Here is a 22,102-nt window from a genome sequence, read left to right as displayed (position 1 = left end):
CAAAGCATGAAAAAATGTGTGTTTACCACTACAAAAGGTTTTCTCTCCCCCCACCCCACTCTCCTGCTGGTAATAGCTTATCTAAAGTGATCACTCTCCTTACAATGTGTATGATAATCAAGTTGGGCCATTTCCAGCACAAATCCAGGTTTCCCCCCCACACACACACAAACCCACTCTCCTTTTGGTAATAGCTTATCAATTTTTTGTTCTGTTTTTTTAATGCTGATCCCAATAAATGTTATTCTTTAATCAATAATCTCAACCCGTAAACTGAACAAATCCCTTCTTAAAAACATATGCTGATTAAGAAGCAGATCATGTCACACGATCAACTTCCACTGCAAATCCACTACATACATCCTGGTACCATAAATCAATGGGTATTTCTCAAATTGTGGATTAATACATAATTAACTTATTTCCTCACCCACCTTTTCTCTCTTATTGGTCTCCTGTCTGTTTGTAAATGTGAATGGATTTTTGCCATTAAACAGTATTCCTTACAGGACAATGTTGCGATACACCAAAATAAACGTCTAATTCATGGGCAAGAGTTAAGGTGGTGATTTTTGTAAAGAAATATACATTTCTCTATAATAAGAAAGTAGCCTAAGGGAGATGGGCAATGTAAAATTTAGAATGTCATTAATTATTCATTTCCTTGCCTTTAAGTGCTTGGATTTTGTATGTAAGTGGTCTGCTACATTGCTGCATCTTTTATTTATATATATATATATATATATATATTATAAAACTGAGCAACCTTAGGTAGGTTTTTAAATTAAGCTTTTTATTTTAAAAAAATTAATATAAAGTAACAGGTGATTGTCCCCTAAAGGAAGTACGGACTAGGGATCGTTCAACAGCTGTTCTGTGGTGTCCTTGTAGGATTCTTGGGAGTTCTAGCATAGATGAAGATCTATGGAAGGGCAAAGGCAGGTGTTGGGGAAGAGGAAGATGATCTCAGGGGAATAGTTAATGCCTGGGGGAAGCCCGGGCTGTTGTTGCTTTGAGGGCTTGGGATCAGGAGCCTTGGAAAGTGAGTGGAGCAAAGCTCCCCTCTCTCCCAGCCAGCTGAGATATCTCTGGGCAAGATGACTGTATCTAGTCTGTCTCCTCCCACAGAACAGGATAGACACCAGCAGGGAACGGCCAGCAACCCTCTCCCAGCCCCAAGGAGGAGATCTGTGGGACTTGTGAGCAGAGGAGAAGGCTGACTGAACCAATGCAGACGCCAGAAAGTAGGGGGCAGGGTGTGGGTGCTTGGGACTCCTGAATGAAGAAGGAGGATGGGTCCAAAGGCCTTAAAAGTCTGTTTTTGAAAAAAGACTAAATTCCCCCCATTAAGGGGGGAATACTCTGGCCTGAGAGTAAGTCATTACCAAGGAAGGAACTGAGGGCAGGCACTTGCAGGGCCACCTCAAGCCACGAGGAGGCACCCTGTGATGGCATCCATTTACTAAAATCATTAAAAAAGTGTGTGTATGCATACAGGAATGTGTCAGTAACACACATGCTGATTTGAGCTGTTTGAATATTATTCACTGAATAATGTATATGCAATTTTTTAGCAATTAGACAACTAGATTTTTTGCTAACTTCAGGTGAAATTCACCCCGATATTGAGGGCACAAGATTCATATACTAATCAAGTCTTCAAAATAGGACTTAAGTAGGACTTAGGTGGGGCATGGGCCTGCACTGGTCCTCTGAACAGACAGGAGGTAATTTTATCTTATTTGCAGAGTTCAGCCAGTCCTGTGGCTGGGTGACTACTGCTCATCAAATAACTTATTCAATGTCGAACAGCAAATAAATAATTTTTCAAATGACTCATGTCAGAGCCAAAGCTGGTCAAACAATGCAGGAAGTACGTAGCTGACAAAGGAGTTTATGGTTTATCGCTCAATAATACAGTGGTATCAGGATGTCTGGAGTTAATACTGGTAACTTATTTAGTGCAATTCCCCAGTTACAGTAAATCCTCTTTTCTGTACACTAAAAGCTAATGCCTGGTGATAGTTACACATTGCCATAGAAACTAGGACAGTTCATCTGTAAATCAAAGGTTATAAAACAAAATTTGTCATTATAGATTGAAGTTGCCCCAAACCCATTTCCTTACGAAACACCCCATTATTTTGATTCAAGCACATCTTTGTGTGTGTCAACATGGTTTCTGTTGGCTTAAGGAGGATTCACCTTAAGGTGTTGTACAAGATAACTCATTGGTTTTGTGTGTTTGCAGTTGTTTGCAAATGCTAGAGTGAATGACAGCACAAACTCTCTGTGGGATTGTTGTAAGCGAGCACATTGATGACTCATTGTATATGGTGTTGTTTCACACTATAGTTGCTTGCTCTACATACTGTACATATGTGCAAGTCAGTAAAATAAAATTCAAAAGCTAATATAGCATGGGAACAAATATATTTGTGCAGTATACTTCACATCCAAATTCACAGGGATTTAGACAATTGTTTGTCAGAGGGTGAAGTTCACCCTTCTTCAGAAGACAAAAAATTTCACATAACACAGGGTTTAGGCGGAACCTAAGGATCTCTACACTGCATTTTGAAAACTGCTCAGCAAGTCTCAGACTTGAGCTTGTTGTATTTGTGCTATGACACTAAAAACAACTGCATGGACATTTGGACTTGGCTCTGAAGCCAAGATGGAGGCTGGGCTGAGTCTCAACATTTACACTGCTGTTTGTAGCCGAGCCCAAGACTGTAGACCTAGTCTTTGAGACCCGCTGCTGCGGGTTTTTAAAATGCAGTGTAGACATACAGAGCAGTGCACAGGGCTTGCCTTACCATGAGGCGAACTGAGGCAGCCGCTTCAGGTGCCAAACTGTGGGGGGCGCCACTAGGACCCAGAGTGTAGAAAATTGTGTCTGTTGCTGGTGCATATGTAGTCTCTCTGCTCTAGATGCACAGAGATGGTGGAGTGCAGTGCTGGAGGAAGGAGGGCACAAGAGACATAACAGGCAGGCAGGCAGGAGAAAAGGTGAGAGGGAATAACAGAAAGCAGGAGCTGCAGGGAGAGGGAGGAGGAGGAGCCTCTTACGTACCTCTCTAACACCCCCAGGAGCCTGGACTGATTAACACCAGCTTCTTCGGGAGCTTCCTGTTTCCTGCTGCTTCCCTGAACCCACTTGAGGAGAACATGCAATCAACTGAAGCAGTAGAAGCCAGTTAGCCCTTAAGACGTGGATATCTTCCCTCACTCAGGCCCTGCTACCAGCCTGCTTATTTGTCCCCTTCAATTGAGTGTTGAGAGCTACTATAACTGGCACAGAAAGCAGTCATGAATGAAAGAAGAAAATGCCCCTTTGGGGCAGCATTCAGAAAAAGAAAGCAAGCAAAGGAAGCTTTTCTATCTAAGCAGGAAGGAGCTCTCCTGAGATACATAGACACAAATGTTCACGGTGAGTCTTCTGGCCCCAGTGAGGATGTGAGTGGTGAGGAAATGCCGGATCTTCCCGTTATTCAGAGTGCAGGTGACCCGGCAGCTACTGCAGCATCCATATCTCCATCTCAAATGGATGTAACCATGCACATTCCCGAAGAAAAGTGTAGATCAGAGAAGAGTGTGGTGGAGGCGCAAGAAACAGCTGCTGCTGAGTTTAGTTCCTTAAGTCTAGATGATCCAGGACTTTGGACCCACTTGAGCAGTAGCCTGGGGGACTTCCTTGTACAGCATGGGCCACAACAAGTGAAAAACTTCATGTTCCTGAAAGACAAGGAAAATAGAAGTTTCCATCCAACACATTACGGATGTGAAATCCCCAATGGTGACAAAGTGGAGAGGCCATGGCTTATGTACTCAAAAACCCAGAATGCTGCATACTGTTTTTGTTGCAAACTCTTCCAGTCTAACGTTCCAGCCACATTGGGCTCTACAGGAACAAAGGATTGGAAAAATCTGGCTAGAAATCTGACATGCCATGAGAAGGCAGCAAATCACCAGAGAGCATTCCATAGGTGGAAAGAGCTTGAGATGAGACTAAGGTTAAAGGCCAGCATAGATGATCAGCATCAAGAGAAGATTGCATCAGAGTCTCTTTACTGGCAAAATGTTCTGAAAAGGCTCATTGCCATTGTGAGAATGCTTGCTACCCAAAACCTAGCACTGCGTGGCACTTCAGATCAGCTGTATATGCCAAACAATGGAAACTTCCTTAAAATTGTGGCGCTGATGGCTGAGTTTGATGCTGTACTCCAGGAGCATCTAAGAAGAGTCACCACCCAAGAAATGTACACACACCACTACCATGGAAAAACAATTCAAAATGAGATCATACAGTTCCTGGCAACAAAAATAAAACAGAAGATTGTGGCAGATCTGAAGTCAGCAGCATATTACTCTGTTATTCTGGACTGCACACCTGATATCAGCCATAGAGAACAAATTATTTTAATGGTGTGTTTTGTAACAACAATGGAACCTAGTGAAAATGTCTCTGCAATGGTGACTGTCAGAGAGCATTTTCTATAATTTATTGACATTGATGATACTACAGGAGCTGGTATGACAAATGTGCTTCTTAAAAAGTTGGAAGATATGGGAATTGCAATAGCTGACATGAGAGGTCAGGGCTACGATAATGGTGCCAACATGAGAGGAAAGAACAGAGGAGTGCAGACACAGATTCAACAGTTAAACCCTCGAGCTTTTTTTGTCCCATGCAGTTCTCATTCATTGAACTTGGTGGTCAGTGATGCAGCATCAGCTTCCAGTGAGGCTGCTGAATTTTTTAATGTAATTCAAAGCATCTATGTATTTTTCTCTGCATCAACTCATTGATGGCAAATTTTGAAGCAACATCTGGGAATATCCTCTCTGACACTGAAACCACTGAGTGCCACACGATGGGAAAGTCAAGTGGAGGCGATAAAGCCTATCGAACACCAAATTGGGAAGATAGATGTTGCCATAATTGTCATTATGGAGGATAATGCTATGACAGGAACTGTTCGTGGGAGAACAGTGGCAGAGGGAAATGGAATCACCAGAAACATACATAACTTCAGATTTCTGTGTGGCTTAGTGTTGTGGCATGATGACATACTGTTTGAAAGAGAGACTGCAAGGTGTTGACCTTGATATATCTGGAGCAATGGAACAACTGGACAAAGCAAAGTCATACCTACAGTCTTACCGGTCAGATGAGGATTTCAAAACATTCTGAAGAGTGCACTGGCAGAGAAACTTCACGCTGAAGCTATTTTCCCACCCACTCAAGAATACAAGAGTCACTGAAGAACACATTTTGATTACAAGGCATGGGATAATCCCATAAGAGACCCCAAACAACAATTCAAAGTTGAATTATTTAACCAGGTGCTAGATTGTGCAGTACAGTCAGTTGAAGAACGTTTCATGCAGCTGAAGGAACACAATAGTATATTTGTTGTATGATATTCCAAAACTCCTCACTATACCTGAAGAAGACCTACACCAGCAATGCAGGGCACTAGAGACAGTGTTGACACATGATGACATGCGCGATATTGATGCGAGTGACTTAGGTGATGAACTGAAAGCCCTTTCAAGATACATTTCAGCAGGATCAACTCCAAAGGCTGTTCAGGAATATATGTGCACAAATAAGATGACCACCCTCTTTCCAAATGCTTTTGTTGCTCTGCGCATACTTCTAACACTTCCTGTAACAGTTGCCAGTGGAGAACACAGCTTCTCCAAGCTGAAGTTAATAAAAACACATCTACGCTCCACAATGACACAGGAGAGGCTGGTCGGCCTTGCAACCATCTCAAAAGAGCATGAGCTGGCCCAGACTGTGGACCTTCAGGAAGCAGTTCAAATCTTGGCAACCAAGAAGGCACGGAAAGCACCACTTTGATTATTCAAACAGATAAAAATGCCAGTGTTTACTATTGTAAAGAAGAAAACTTACATTTTGCTGTTCAGGCGTTTGAAAGTTAAGCGTTACTTAAAATTTTTGAAAAGGCATTTTAAGTTGTTAGTTCTCCTTTATTGGGGTAGGTAGCAGAGCAGTACCATGAGAGGAGTAGAACAGGAAGAAGGCAGAATTGAGACCTTTCAAAGTTTTGGCCCCAGTGAGGGGGTCTGGGGGTGTCATTTGAGCTCCCTGCCTCAGGTGCCAAAATGTTGTGAACCAGCCCTGGTGGTGCATAGGCTGTGTGCTGACCTTCTGAAGGGGGCAAAGTTCATGCGGAGTGTGGAGCAAGTGTTCTGAAGGTTTCTGATGTTGTAAGCTCTCTGGGGGCAGGGACTGTCTCTTTGTTCTGGGTTTATATAGCACCTAGCACAATGGGGTTCTGGTTCATGACTGGGGCTCCTAAGTGTTACCACAATACAAGCAAATATATAATAAAATAATAATAATTAGGGTGACCATAAATCCCAGTTTGACTGGGACAGTCTCCATTTTCAGGTCTGTCCCGGCTACAAGGCAGAGTATAGAGCTACGGCTGCTGCCCAGGGCTCAGATAAAGGCAATGCTTTCCATCAGCAAGAGAGTGGAGAAATTTGCTGCTGGCGGGCAGCGCTGCTTTCAGAGGTTACCCCCTGGGCGGTGCAGAGCTCAGAGGGTCAGCCCCAGCTAGAAGCAGAGTGCGGCTCTGGCAGGCCCTGTGCATGGGGGGCAGGGTGGCTCGGGCAAGCTCCAGGCAGTCCTGTTTTTACTTTAAGAAATATGGCCACCCTAATAATAATGGACTTTGCTTTTATTTTGAAAGGATTGAGAGACTGCCAAAGGATAGCGTACTTTTCTCCCCCCCTCTTTTCTCCGGAGCTCAACCCAAATCTGAATAACAGCATTTTGCAGTGGGAGGGATTAATTTGTTTTGTTGCCACATTTAAAAAAGTTAAACTGTGATTCTGTAAATATAATTTAAAACATCGAGATTTGATTATACTCTGAAAGCGTCTCCTGGGAACAATTCCAGTCTGAGGCCAGTTCAGTAATGGTGGTGAAAGTTTGCCTCTTCCCAAAAGAAATAATAAGGCTCTGAGATAACTATTATGTTATTTCTGTCCATCTGATGTTCTTGACTGTTCCCTTAGACCTCATCTCCTCTCACTAGGAAAAAAAATCCAATATTTTATTGATAGATTTCAAACCCTTAGGGACATTTTACTGAACATATAAAAGCAATTCAAACTATTGTTGCATATCATCAATGAACACAGGAGGAAAAAGGGACGGTCTGTCCAGGAAATATTTTCTCAAAATAACTGATTCTTTTTCAGCTAAACTAGGAGACAAATCTGCACTCTTAAAACAAAAACAAAAAACCCCTCAGGCAATGAATTTATACTAAACGTGGCCTGATCCAAAGCCACTGAAGTCAATGGAAGTCTTTCCATTGACTTCAGTGGGCTTTGAATGAGGTGCACATAAATTCCCCTTTGTATGAAGTGCCAGACCATTTCAGACAATGCTGTCAACCCTTCAGCAGCAAGGGTCCTCACCAAGTCTAGGTTGTGCTCCTGTGAGCTGTAATGTGCACTGCAAGTACGTTCATGTTAACCGAGTGTTCTGTGATGATCATTTGAACACCTTGGGAACCAGGATGTCTGCTACAGCATCATGGCCTTGTTGGCCATTATCAACATCCTTCTGTTGAACTGAAAATCCCAATCCACTCTTCCCCAAGCTCCCTAAACAAGCACACTCATATCACTTAGACATATTACTCACTCCCCATTGTTTTATGATCTCTGTGTGTATATAAAGTCTGCTGCAGTTTCCACGGTATGCATCCGATGAAGTGAGCTGTAGCTCACGAAAGCTCATGCTCAAATAAATTGGTTAGTCTCTAAGGTGCCACAAGTACTCCTTTTCTTAGTACAGAATGGGTAGTGCAAGGTATCCAGACTGTCATGGGGAGGTGGATGAAGGATGTTCTCATGTCAGTTGTATGTGTTGTTAGAAAGAGGCTGGTTTGCATGGGGGGTAGCTCTGATTTGGGGAGAGGAGGACAGAGTTTATCAGGCTGGGACAAGTACTCCTTTTCTTTTTGCGAATACAGACTAACACGGCTGTTACTCTGAATCTCCCAATCCTGTTTGTCTCTGAAATCTGGCTCCAGCTGTCGAGGCATAGGAATTTGGATCAGATGATAGAAGGAAGGTGGCACTCAATACCTTGCACCCCAAATGTGAATGACTGTAGATTTAGCGGAACCACACAGGCAGGGAGCTAAGCAGGAGTTAGGGGAAAGGAAATCATATAGGCAGGCCAGAGGATTACAGCACAGCTCCTCCATTGGTTCTTTCAGACTCTGGGTTGGAACAGTGGTTGCTTCCTCTCTCTGCCACCTCCATGCCAGTTTCTAACCATGGAGGACAAATTTGGTCTCGATAATAAGCAGGTATAATGTGTCAAAGGAGTAACAGACAGCAGAACTGAATGGGACCCTTCTTGTTTTTCAAAAAGCATTTCTGTTCACTTGTAATTTCCCTAAAGTGGACCATAGTGTGGTGTTGTAGTGAAAAACTAATGAGGATTTTGAAAAGGCCTTGAAAAGAATGAGTACCTCCTAAAAACCTTTCTTAAGTCTTTTTTACTCAATAGTTGTATACTACATATTTTTTAACTGTAATATATCAGCTCTCTAGTTCTGAGCATGTTATTTCTGAATTTCCAGGATTCTGTGGATTTAAACTTCAGAATTATTGAAAATGTAGGATTCATGCTCCAATTTTGCAATTAAGTAAACATATATTACACACACCCTCTTAAATGAATTCACAGGCACACATTTCAGTGAAGACTTTAAACAAAATGAACATGCTATAGGTATCCATCCCACCTTGCAGATAAATTCCATGCCTCTGATGGATTTCCCTAAACTGTTGCTAGGAGACCAAGATACTGCCTAACAAAGGGCATATTGATAGATTCTTTTTGTAAAAATTTTCAATCTTGTTATGGTAAATGCTGTTTTACTTAAAATCGATGTCATAGGATCTATTAATACAGCTGTTGCAGTGGAGAAATTGTACATGTCAAGAGAAGGATGAAATTTTTCCATCATGAAGGCTGGGTTTTCCTTTTTCTTTTTTTTCCCTCTTTTTTAACGTGATGCTTTTCAGTGTGTTTAGTGCAGGGCTAGTATAATGAATGCATTACTCATTGATATTTTTCCTCCTTCCTTGACTCCATTATTTTTCCTTCTTGGAACACATTTTGCTTATTATTAAGGTTTCCGTTAGTCTTATGGGAAGCATTGATTCTTTCCTTTACTTTAAAACAGAACAAATTATTCATGACTCCTGACATCATAGGATTTTGGCATGTGGGTAGCTGAATGCAATGGTAAATTAGGACAAACTGTTCCTTTAGAACCTCAAGTACCTCTAAATTAAACCCTAGACTGCATAGGAATCTAGTTAGGAGGGGAAACTCAGCAAGAACACTGCTTGAGATACAAAGATCCAGAGCTGTGAATTCTCACTGAAAGAGATGATTTCTTCAGAGTGATGAGTTTCTCCCTTTTGTGGGGTAAAAACAAACCAAAACCCACCCCAATAAAATAAAACTCTTCTCTGGAGAGTAAGGTCAGCTAAAGCCTAGCAACTATGTTCAGTTCTGTTCACTGTCATCCCAGTAGTTTATTATTCAATAGCACAATGAGCATACTTGGCACCTTGCTTGTTTCCAGGGTCTCTGGCTCCAGGGCAGACCTTCTGTTCAGACTGCCCTAAGCCAAGCATTCCAGAGCTTCAAGCGTCTGCAGCTCTGGGGAATCCCCCGTACCAGGGCTTCCAGGCTCCCTGTCATGTAGCCAGAAGCCCAGGAGCCCTGGCTGTAGCCAAGCCGCTCAGTCTAGCTCTTAGCTACACATGAGGGAGTCTGGAAGCCCTGAGCCTCAGCTTGAACTGGGCTCTCAAGAGTTCCAGGGTCCCTGAGGTGGAGTTGGGAGCCTGGAAACCCTGGGAGTCTTAGCTCTTACTGGGATCTGGCTCCTGGTTCCTATGCAGGGAACCTGGAAGCCAAGAGAATCCCAGCTTGGGCCAGGTGTTCAGGGCTTCCAGACTCCCTCCTGTGGAGCCAGGAGGGTCCTGGGAGACCTAACAGCCGCTGTCTGAAGTTGATCTTCAGTTTCACTCAACAGTTGCAATGATCCCTGGAAACATATTGTGTTTTGGAAACACCAGGTGTTGATATTTCCAAAACGATTTTCTGGCGACTTTCTGTTTGTGAGAAATTTTAGCAAAACTAGTTTTATTCTGATTCAACACAAAACCAAAATTTGAAATATCAAAATTTCTCATGGGCTGGAGATTGCAAGTTTCAGCCAGCTCTATTTGTGTAGCCAAAATGGTACTTGCTCCCCATCCCAGTTAGAGAATACCTAGCATGGGTGTTCAAAGCCAATGAATTCATGTATTGGAGAGAACATTGTTTGGATACGAGTCTGTAATAAGAACCTATGTCTGCAAATGACAGACCCGGTTATAATATAAATCTCTCTCAGACTCATGTGCACACAGCTACACTAGAATCCTGGTCCTTCAAAACACAGGCATCCCCCACTTGCACTAAGGTAAAACTCCCATTGCTGCTCAACAGTCGGTCCCTTATCTTCTCAGTATTGTGGGCCACCATAAAGAGGACAGTTTTATTTGCTCATAAATGGAAAGCCAGTATGTTACAACAGGGGAAATATGAGGGAAGCTGTTTGGGTCTTCTGTGGGAAAAAGTGGCCACTGTGAGACAGAGAGTTTGGGGAGAGGAGGGTGGTGGGAAATAAAAGATTTTAAAAAACAGATTGTGAAGAAGAGTGGGCTTAGAGGAAAAGAAATCAAATAAGATATGGAAAAAGGACTGACACATGGACAGCAAGTGTGGTGAAGAGGAAAAACAACGGAGGAAATTAATGGAAGAGAAAAGGGAAAGAAAACATGGAAGAGGGAGGTTTCTTTTTTCCTTGTAACTCACTTTCTGTAAAGCGTGTGTGTGTTTGTTTCAAAAAATGTGAAGCTACAACCAAATGGTGATTTGGGCTTGTAGTTAAAAGCCATCAGAAAATCATCTAGAACTTTTCCCAGCTGTGAGCAATGCCTTTTTCTGCACCCCTTTTTCGGGGGCATTCTACTTGACCCATGTTTTCTTTTTTGAATAATGTAACAGGTATTTGCTACCCCAAGTGCTCCCAACCTCTAGCGTTCATGTGCTCCCACTGAGCTCCACACTCTCTCCACCTTTGAACTTCAGACAGCTTCAGATGTTGTGATGGGCAGTCTTCCAGAGCCCCACAATGGACCTGTACTCCCTGCAGATTACTTGCCCACTGTTGCTCTTGGGCTTGATCCAAAGCCCATTGAAGCCAATGGGAGTATCTCTATTAATTGGAATGGCATGTGGGTCAGGCGCCTGTGTGGAGGCCATACACACATAGTGGAATGTATGTCTATGAGGTGATTGTGTTGTTTTGATTTGTAATGGAAAATTTCTGCTCACCAAAGAATTCATTTCAAAGAGGCCTGCACAAACAGTCGCAATGAATCTGAATCTCTGTCCCTTGGCAGGCATTTATAGATGTTCAGTGAATTTCCTTCACCAAACTTGAATTAGAGCACTTTAAGTCACTCAAATGTAGCTGAACTTGGTCTCTGCTTCCTCAGGTTCAGCTGTAAAACAATTAAAAAACTTTTTTTTGTCCTTTGAAAGTTTCTGTGTCACTGACCAAACAAAGTTTCCACCTTCTTGATTGCTTTAGCATAGGGACAACTGTTAGCCATGTATTTCTTGAGCTTATGTGTTGGAAAGTCAAAGTGGGAAAGGCCATTTGATTGAAGTGGATGCACAGAAGAAACTTGCAGCTGCAAGCACAAGGTACTGTCTCCTCTGATTGCCTTTGCAGTTGCAAGGAAAAGCCTCACTTCTCCTAGTTCCCATTATCTGTCAACAACAGGCACTCACTTTCCCCAGGTGCACCAAATTTAATATTTTTAAGTACCTGAATATAACTTTCAGCTGTCAGAAATAGCTTCAGACTTGCAAAGAGTGAATGAACCTTGTAGAGAGAGAGGAGTCTTTGTTAAGCCTGGCAGAATTAGCCTTCCACTAGTTTCTCAGGCTAGCTACTGCTGATATCTAGAACTCTTCAGCTCATATAGTGCTATACACTTTCTTCCTCTCTGTTCCCCACTCTCTACACTTCACTCTATTAGGTACAATAATTGTCCAAAGACACAATGAAGCCAGGAGTAGCCAGAGAACCAAAGGATGTTATCAGAGATCTCACAGGTATTTTTATGTTTGTCTTCTGTGAAATCCAGCCACACTTGAATATGAATTTAGCTGAATAGTCCTGCTAAAATGATCAGCAATAAAATAGTAATAGTTTAAATGATGATCAGTAACCTTCAGAGTTAACATCCTACTGAGATGAATACGGTACACTCCCATTTATACTAACTCCCTTTTTTCCAAAAATCCTAGTTATCTGAATCCATAGTGGGTCCCCCGGGAAGCCCTATGTTAGTTAATCATCCACTAATAGCTTCTTGATTAGGCTCTTGGTACCTGGTGAGTGTTAATCAACAGCTTTGTATTTGTATAGTAGGTCTGAATGGTTAGCTGCTATTATAGAGACCTAATTTTTTCTTCAGTAAGTTTCTATATCAGTGAAACTGCAGCTCAGATTAGCACTTCTGTGTATCCAAATACTTCATTATCCAAACATTTCAGATGTTCCCCAGGCCACTTGGATAAAGGGGAGTATACTGTAGTAGCCATTTATAATAAAGCTATCAGTAACGGCTCTCTACAAACTGAAGGAGAAACCACTGCATCAAATAACCATGTGAGGCCACAACTTTCAGTTTTTAAATAACAGCTTAAATTCTTCAGAAATTCCCCGTGAGGTGCAAATATCACCTTGACAGACCAACTGCTGTATAGGGGTAGAGAGTAACTTTATTGTAATCTCTGCTAAGTACTAGCACCATCTAGTGCACACTGTGTGAAATATGAAACATGGTCAGAACCGCATTACTTTATCCACTTTAAAATACTGCTTGAGGGAGTTAGTTAACTGAGAAGAGAAATAACATACATTTGTGTTGTCATCGCTTACCCTGGTTTATAAATTGGATATCCAGAACGGCAAGTGGGAGAGCTCCTCAATGAGATCCCTAAAATCCCCAAACCCGTAGCTGCCTTGCCGAGTCATCATGTAGTAGTTAGAACATACCATTATCAGATCCAGTATACTCCTCTCCCATTAAACCATTCACCTAGCTCTGTTGGGTGGCACGTGGGTTCTGCCTCCTCTCATTCCCTCCCTGCCTTCTTACGCATGCAGGGCAGTACAGGTGCAGGACCCCTGATCTTGATCCTATGCCTGTGTCCTTGAGTCAAATATTTTAAACTCACATTTCATACTCAGGCTCCCTGGCAGCAGGAGGGGCAGTGGCAATAGGAATCAGTATAGGATTTGTCTTTAGGAAATCAGAGGGAATTAACATTATAATTAATTGTTTTCTTCAGAGAAGGATCTTGCAGAAAACAGTAATACATTTATCAGCAGTCACTGCTGTAGCCATAAGACAATGACTGCAAATGGCACTTATTCCTGAGAGACATCCTATATTGTATCTTGGTGACCTCTAAAAAAGGAGTACTTGTGGCACCTTAGAGACTAACAAATTTATTTGAGCATAAGCTTTCGTGAGCTAGAGCTCACTTCATCGGATGCATCACGAAAGCTTATGCTCAAATAAATTTGTTAGTCTCTAAGGTGCCACAAGTACTCCTTTTCTTTTTGTGGATACGGACTAACACGGCTGCTACTCTGACACTTGGTGACCTCTGTGTAACCTACACTATTGTTCTCAGCTGGTACTGTTGTTGTTCACTGCTGCTGAGTTATCTACTAAGTGCTAAAGCTTCAAACCTGCATGTGTATATTCAGATATATAAAGTTTCCTGTGCTCCCCTGTCTGTATCTATCCATTGTCTCTCGTGTTATACTTAGCCTCTGTCCCAAAGAGCTTAAAATCTGCCTTTTTGTTCTGTTTGTACAACACCCAGCACACTGGGGACCTGGTCCACAAGTGAGGCTTCCAGGCACTATGGCAATATGAATATGAAATGATATATGTACATGTGGGTAATACACACAGGAAATTTTGTAATTTCATAAATGCTTCTGCACGAGAACACTTTTTTAAAATGGGGCAATGTGCAAGTACTTACACTCATGGAATGCCCCTTGCCTTTTCTGTAATCCGCTCCAATGATATGCTTTGATCAGGCAGACATACACCACCAGATCTTCAGCTGGTATGAATGGATGCAGCTCTGGAATATCATTAACATGACATGTGTTGTCTGTGTTTCCCCTGCTACTCTGAGAAGTTTGACTATAATGTAATGCCCATTTTTAGAAAGAGCTCAATAGGTGATCCTGGCACTTATAGATCAGTGCATCTAACTTCAGTACTGGGCAAACTGGTAGAAACTATAGTAAAGAACAGAATTATCATAGACTCACACTTTAAGCCTAGAAACTCACCCACCCCCTTCTATAATAGACCTATAACCTCTGGCTGAATTACTGAAGTCTTCAAGTCATGATTTAAAGACTTCAAATTACAGAGAATCCACCATTTACTCTAGCTTAAACCAACAAGTGACCCATGTTCCACAGAAGTAAAAACCCCAGTGGTCTCTGCCATTCTGAGCTGGGGGAAAATTCCTTCCTGACCCTAAATATGACAATCAGTTGAACCCTGAGCATGTCCACAAGACCCACCCCTAGACACCTGGGAAAGAATTCTCTAAACTTAGAGCCCTCAGAGCTTGGAGTCACTGTGGAGAGTTCTCTGAAAACTTCAGCTCAATGTCCCGTGGCAGTCAAAAAGGTAACAGAATGTTAGGAACGGGGAAGGTATAGAAAATAAGACAAAAAATATGTCACTGTGTAAATCCATGGTGTTTCCACACCTGGAATACTGTGTCTTGATTGCCCAGTCTCAAAAAAGATATAATGGAATTGTAAAAGATTCAGAGAAGGGCAACAAAGATGATCAAGGGTAAGGACCAGCTTCCATATGTGGAGAGACTACAAAGATAAGGGCTGTTCAGCTTGGAAAAGAGGCGACTAAGGGGAGATGTGACAGAGGTCTATACAATCATTAATGTGTGGGAAAAGTGAATAGAGAAGTATTGTTCACCGTTTCCTAACAATACAAAAACCAGGGGTCACCTGATGAAATTAATAGGCAGCAGCTGTAGTACAAACAAGAGGAAGTACTGTTTCCATATGACACACAATTAACCTGTGGAACTCATTGCCATAGAACATTGTGAAGACCAAAGTATAATTGGATTTTAAAAGAACTAGATGAATGCTTAGAGGATAGGTCCATCAGTGGCTATTAGCCAAGATGGCCAGGGCTGAAACCCAATGCTTGGGGGGACCCTACACTTCTGACAGCCAGAAGTTAGGAGAGGATGACAGGGGTGGATCACTCCAACTGCCCTGTTACGTACACTCCTCCTGAAATTCTGGTACTGGTCCCTGGTGGAGACAGGATACTGGGATAGATGTACATGTTGGTCTGACCCAGCATGGCTGTTCTTTTGTTCTATAAAATACTGGCTAGTAAATGAGAAAATCCCACACATTGCTCTTCTGGCTCTCAAGAGGTCATCCATGGCAGTGTTTGTAAAGCTTATCTAAAGTGATCACTCTCCTTACAATGTGTATGATAATCAAGTTGGGCCATTTCCAGCACAAATCCAGGTTTTCTCACCCTCCCCCCCCCCCCACACACAAACTCACTCTCCTGCTGGTAATAGCCCATCCAAAGTGACCACTCTCTTTACAATGTGAATGATAATCAAGGTGGGCCATTTCCAGCACAAATCCAGGTTTTTTCACCCCCCCACCCCCATACACACACAAACTAGAGCCAGAAAAGTTCCCAGAAGTCACCTACTACAGGACAGGCCTAACAAAGAAAATAACAGAACGCCACTAGCCGTCACCTTCAGCCCCCAACTAAAACCCCTCCAACGCATTATTAAGGCTCTACAACCTATCCTGAAGGATGACCCAACACTCTGACAAATCTTGGGAGACAGGCCAGTCCTTGCCTACAGACAGCCCCCCAACCTGAAGCAAATACTCACCAACAACCACATACCACACAACAGAACCACTAACCCAGGAACCTATCCTTGCAATAAAGCCCGTTGCCAACTGTGATCACATATCTATTCAGGGGACACCATCACAGGGCCTAATAACATCAGCCACACTATCAGAGGCTCCTTCACCTGCACATCCACCAATGTGATATATGCCATCATGTGCCAGCAATTCCCCTCTGCCATGTACATTGGCCAAACTGGACAGTCTCTATGTAAAAGAATAAATGAACACAAATCAGATGTCAAGAATTATAACATTCATAAACCAGTCGGAGAACACTTCAATCTCTCTGGTCACGCAATTACAGACATGAAGGTCGCTATTTTACAACAAGAAAACTTCAAATCCAGACTCCAGCGAGAAACTGCTGAATTGGAATTCATTTGCAAATTGGATACTATTAATTCAGGCTTAAATAGAGACTGGGAGTGGCTAAGTCATTATGCAAGGTAGCCTATTTCCCCTTGTTTTTTCCTACCTCCCCTCCCCCCTCAGACGTTCTGGTTAAACTTGGATTTATGCTGGAAATGGCCCACCTTGATTATCATACACATTGTAAGGAGAGTGGTCAGTTTGGATGAGCTATTACCAGCAGGAGAGTGAGTTGGGGGTGGGGGGTGAGAAAACCTGGATTTGTGCTGGAAATGGCCCACCTTGATTATCATGCACATTGTAGGGAGAGTGGTCACTTTGGATGAGCTATTACCAGTAGGAGAGTGAGTTTGTGTGTGTATGGGGGTGGGGGGCTGAGAAAACCTGGATTTGTGCTGGAAGTGGCCCACCTTGATTTTCATACACATTGTAAGGAGAGTGGTCACTTTGGATAAGCTATTACCAGCAGGAGAGTGAGTTTGTGGGGGTGGGGTGGCGGAGGGTGAGAAAACCTGGATTTGTGCTGGAAATGGCCCAACTTGATTATCATACACATTGTAAGGAGAGTGATCACTTTAGATAAGCTATTACCAGCAGGAGAGTGGGATGGGAGGAGGTATTGTTTCATGGTCTCTGTGTATATAATGTCTTCTGCAGTTTCCACAGTATGCATCCGATGAAGTGAGCTGTAGCTCACAAAAGCTTATGCTCAAATAAATTGGTTAGTCTCTAAGGTGCCACAAGTACTCCTTTTCTTAGTACAGAATGGGTAGTGCAAGGTATCCAGACTGTCATGGGGAGGTGGATGAAGGATGTTCTCATGTCAGTTGTATGTGTTGTTAGAAAGAGGCTGGTTTGCATGGGGGGTGGCTCTGATTTGGGGAGAGGAGGACAGAGTTTATCAGGCTGGGCGAGCTATTTAGGGCAGGAAGGCCATGCCAGGGATGATTCTTCCCTTTCTTATATTGCAGGCCACAGGAAGGGAAACCACTGTAAGATTTCTTTCCTTTCTTCGCTCCATGAGAAGAGACTCAAGAACGAAGGAATGAAGGTAGGTGGGCCTTCTGAGGGAGGGTAGTCCACCTAGTGGCTCAGGTGGCTAGAAGATGTCTGAAGGAGGGAACTGGAGGTGTGACTTGTCCTCTGCCTGTGCTGAAACTGGACTAGAGAAGATAAGCAGAGCCAGACTGATGTTCCCACACAGGCAGCACTGGCTCTGGATCACATGCCAAGCATTGTCCAACTGGGCAAATGCGCAGCTGCTTGGCAGGGCATTCTAATCCTGATAGCTGTAAAAATGTGGTTGTCAGATGCCTCAGATTTTTATGATGACTAGAAGAGATAGAGTACATAGAATACTCAACATTTGGGAACTAGCTGCTCTGAGGGGTGCTGAGATTCTAAGGGAAATTATTTGGATATGTAGTAATAATACTCAGAGTATATACGGTAATGAATATAAACATGGATGATTTATCTTTTTGCTCATACCCACAGGACTGAACTCCACACCAAATTATTGGTAGCCAAGAACTGTTTTCCTATTGCAGATTTTCAGACTTTTGGGGGAGGGATTTTTTTTTTTTGGTGGGGGGCTGGGGTGAGGTGGTCTAATGGATAGGGCACTGGACTGTGGCTGAACAGCCATAGGTTTGATTGCTGTCTCAATCACAGAGACCCTGTGTGACCTTGGCCAAGTCGTTTACTCTGTCCATATGCCTCAGTTCCCCACTGGGGTGTGATAAGGATAAATTAATTTATCCAAGACTGCATGGCATTCAGATACTCTGATGATGAGGGCCATATTGGCATCTAGATAGATTCCTCTGGAACATAGTAGCATGTGGTCATATTCCATGATTGATTTTCCTCAGTAGCAATCACAGTTCATTCTTTCCTGACTTCAGTTTCTGTGTTTCCTTAAACAAAAAACATGCCAGTAAATTGTGTTTGTTTGTTTAGCTGGCTACTAAGAATTATTGCTGCAATCTGGGATCTACTGGTGAGCCACTGGTGTTGCTTTTATTTTGTGGACATGAATCAAGATGGGTAGTGGCAGCAGAACTTGCATCCACTGAGTAGAGACATTAATAATATAAGGGAGACATAGCCTTCAGATTAGATAATCAAAGGCAGTTGTTTTTATCTGACCTGCCATGAGAAAAAAAAAAAGACTTCCTTCAAAAACAAATAACAATGTTAGCTTTCCCAAGGAAGTTGCACACATTTGTTTGTGTAAGCTCGAGAGATGTTTTTGTGAGTGAAAGTTCTTCTTAAATTAATATTAAGTGAATAGATTAAAATAAGGCAGTGGCATTTCTTAATGAAACAGTATGTGTTATAGCACGTAAGCAAGAGATCTTCAGGTTCCTGCATATCTGGATAATGTTGCCACAGGATTGTCGTTTATTTGCTTCTTAATCCAGGGGACAATGTGACTATCTATATCACATAATAAGTCAATTCTGCAGATGGCTCTAAATATTTTGTGCCCAATTCATGCAGTGGTTGTTGCTATTTGTTTGTAAAGAAAACTTCCCAGGGTAAAAGGACTTAGACATGGAACATATAGGGAATCAATGCCAGTGTGGCTGAGTTAAAGGTGCTGTCACTGTTTTGGCAACCATATCTCACAACTTCTTTGGTTTTGTGTCTGAGTCTTAACTCTTTATCGTATAGTTTGGGGCATTTTAATATGGACATAGCAGTTTAGCCAGATTATTTTAATACTGCGGACCTTTTATATGTTGTGCTTAAACCGTGCTATGACTTTCACTGGGAAATCTGCATTAACTGGCAGATTGCATGCTGATATCAGGAAATGAGTCTTCAGCTACTGGAAATGTGCTGCCAAATATAACATTCTTAAGTAAACATGGAAGCAGAGATGCTTGTTTACAGTCCACCTATTCACTCATCGGAGTTGCTGTGCCCTGTACCTCCAGTACAACAGGGGAGTTCCAAGATCAGAAGTACAAAGGAGATCACTTCTTTTTTCCTCCCTCAGCTAACTAAGGGTCTGAAGACTTGTCTATGTTTACCGGGGGATTGATGCAGCAGTCGATTTAGCGGGTCTGGTGAAGACCCACTAAATCAACCACAGGTTGCTCTCCCATCAACTCCTGTACTCCACTGGATCGAGAAGAGTAGGGGGAGTCGATGGGAGAGCGTCTCCTGTTGACATCGCATAGTGTGGACCCTGAGGTAAGTAGATCTAAGCTACGTCGAATTGAGTTACGCTATTCACATAACTCAAATTGCATAGCTCAGATCGAATTTCCCTTGTAGTTTAGACAAGGCTTAACTGTGCTCCCATTGAAATCAGTGGGTGCAGGATTAGCCCATCTGTGGTAGACGTTCCACTTCTGGAGGTTTCCTTTCTAACTTGGAACTGTGATGCAACTGAAACTCAGGGGCATACCCTAAGAGTCTTAGGATCATTTAGTTATGTCTACACTGGAATTAAAAACCCATGGCTGGCCCATGCCAGCTAATTTAGGCCTGCAGTGTAGCCCAGTGGGCCAGCTTACCTCTATTATATTCATTGCTTTAAGGCCTTATAGTCCACTTTATTATATTCAGCAGTAATGCAAGGAACCTCCAGGCTTGTGTCCTGTAAGTCATTGGCTTCAGTGGTTAGCATGAGGGTTGAGGCCTAAGAATTTTGGCATAGATAAACTTAGGTAACTCATAAGTTTTGGGTCACTGGAATTTTGGGAAACTGGGGGGAATTTTGTCCATAATGAAATCAGCCAACCACAGAACATGAATTGACACCGGCTTCTGGAAGGTTTTGGGTGGAACATCCGACTGCAAGAGTGCCAAGGCAACGAACTGATGTATAGGATAATAGGGTGAAATCATAAATACATTAACCTATAGAAGGAGGACACCTTAACATTGGTAAGGGGAGGAAATACAAATAAGGAAGAGGAGAGAAACCCCTATTGAATATGCATTAGCCGTGGTAACATCAGTGTAACATATTACAAAAGTGATGTCCCAGGGCAGTAGGCAAGAGAGATGTAGCCCTTGGGAGGGACCAGAATGATGGCCACTGGGGAAGATGAGAAGATAATGGCTAACATTTCAGGCTGTTCTGCAGGGGATGGTGACAGTGTGGATTTTCAGATGTACTTTCTGTATTATCTCTATCTACCTTACTGAGTTAGTGTGTATGTGACTTTACTAAATGGATTAATAAATTATTTATAAATATAAAAGAGTTCCTATAGTGTGAGTGTACACCTGTGCACATTGGGGTTCCCAAGTACATACTAATTTTAATAATACTAGTCCTGATCTTGGGCAAGAAACTGTCAACCCTGAAAGTGATAACTGGGAATTTTTCTTCATAATCTATAGATCAGGCTACAGCAGGGTTCAGGGTGTGGGGCTGTTTAATTGCAATGTAGGTGCCCGGGCTACAGGACACTGTGAGGTGGAGGGTCCCAGGGCTCAAGCTGGAGCCGGAGCTGGAACGTCTACACTGCAGTTAAACAACCCTGCAGCCTGAGCCCTGTGAGCCCGAGTCAGCCGGTCTGGGCCAGCTGCGGGTGTCTGTTTGCAGTGTAAGCACACACTGAAAGTGTGAGGCTTTCAGAAGTGCTCAGCCTTGGCCTAATCCTGCTCCCATTGACTTGACTTAATATTTTCCTTTAAAGTGAATCTGTGTGCTTATGAAAGGTGATAGATAGAAATGGAGACTGAATGATTCAATACAGAGACCACAGATAACACAAGCAGTGGTAGTGTATGGCTTTCCCCTACTCTACCCAGCCAACCTTTACAAAGTATCTCAAACACCATTCTTTTTTAAAGTCTGTGCTTAAGTAAAGACTACTTGTGCCAAACTGGAGGGGTTTACTCAGTGTTTAACTGAGTTCTTACTTTGGAACAACTCCCAGTCAAGTCAATAGAAGCTGTCTGAGGAATGATTGAATAAAAACTAAGTAAGTACCTCAGTATTTAGCCTAGTGGTAGCACAGAAACTGCATCAACACTTCTCTGGAGGTATGCCTTCTATGCAAGAGATGGTGATTCAGTTCCAGGGCCATTCAATCCTTGGTCTGTCTGCTGAGACTGACGACAATGCTGTGCGCTCGTGCTCTCTCGCTCTCTCTCTCTTTATATATATATATATATATACACACACACACACACACACATCTAATATTAAATAGTTTTTATTGGCACGTAGCACCACTTACAGTGTACACAGGGAGAGATAGTTGGCTTGGCTGAGACTGATTCGTGCAGGTTCACTAATTCAAAACAGACCTAAATCTGACTGTTGTGGCCATTCCAGGGATTCCTCTAGTGGCGCAGGGGTATGACGAGGGCAAAGAGGAAGTGGGTTGGACACTGCTGCATCCAGCTGATCCCTAACTGCTCAGCCGGCCTATTGAGACTGTTGGCAACTGGTATAAGATAGAGTAACCTAATGGCTACTCTGTGAGCACTGGGGCAGTGCCAGCCAGCCCTGATACCAGGGAGCTGGTTCAGTGCTACCTTTTGTTCCCCTCTAGGCAGACATTCACCGAGCACAGGGGGGATGATAC

The sequence above is a fragment of the Lepidochelys olivacea genome (genome assembly GCF_965140295.1).
Source record: "Lepidochelys olivacea isolate rLepOli2 genome assembly, chromosome: 4".
NCBI classification, from domain to species: Eukaryota; Metazoa; Chordata; order Testudines; family Cheloniidae; genus Lepidochelys; species Lepidochelys olivacea.
The sequence above is the reverse complement of the archived record's forward strand: the minus strand, read 5'-3'. Positions refer to the sequence as shown.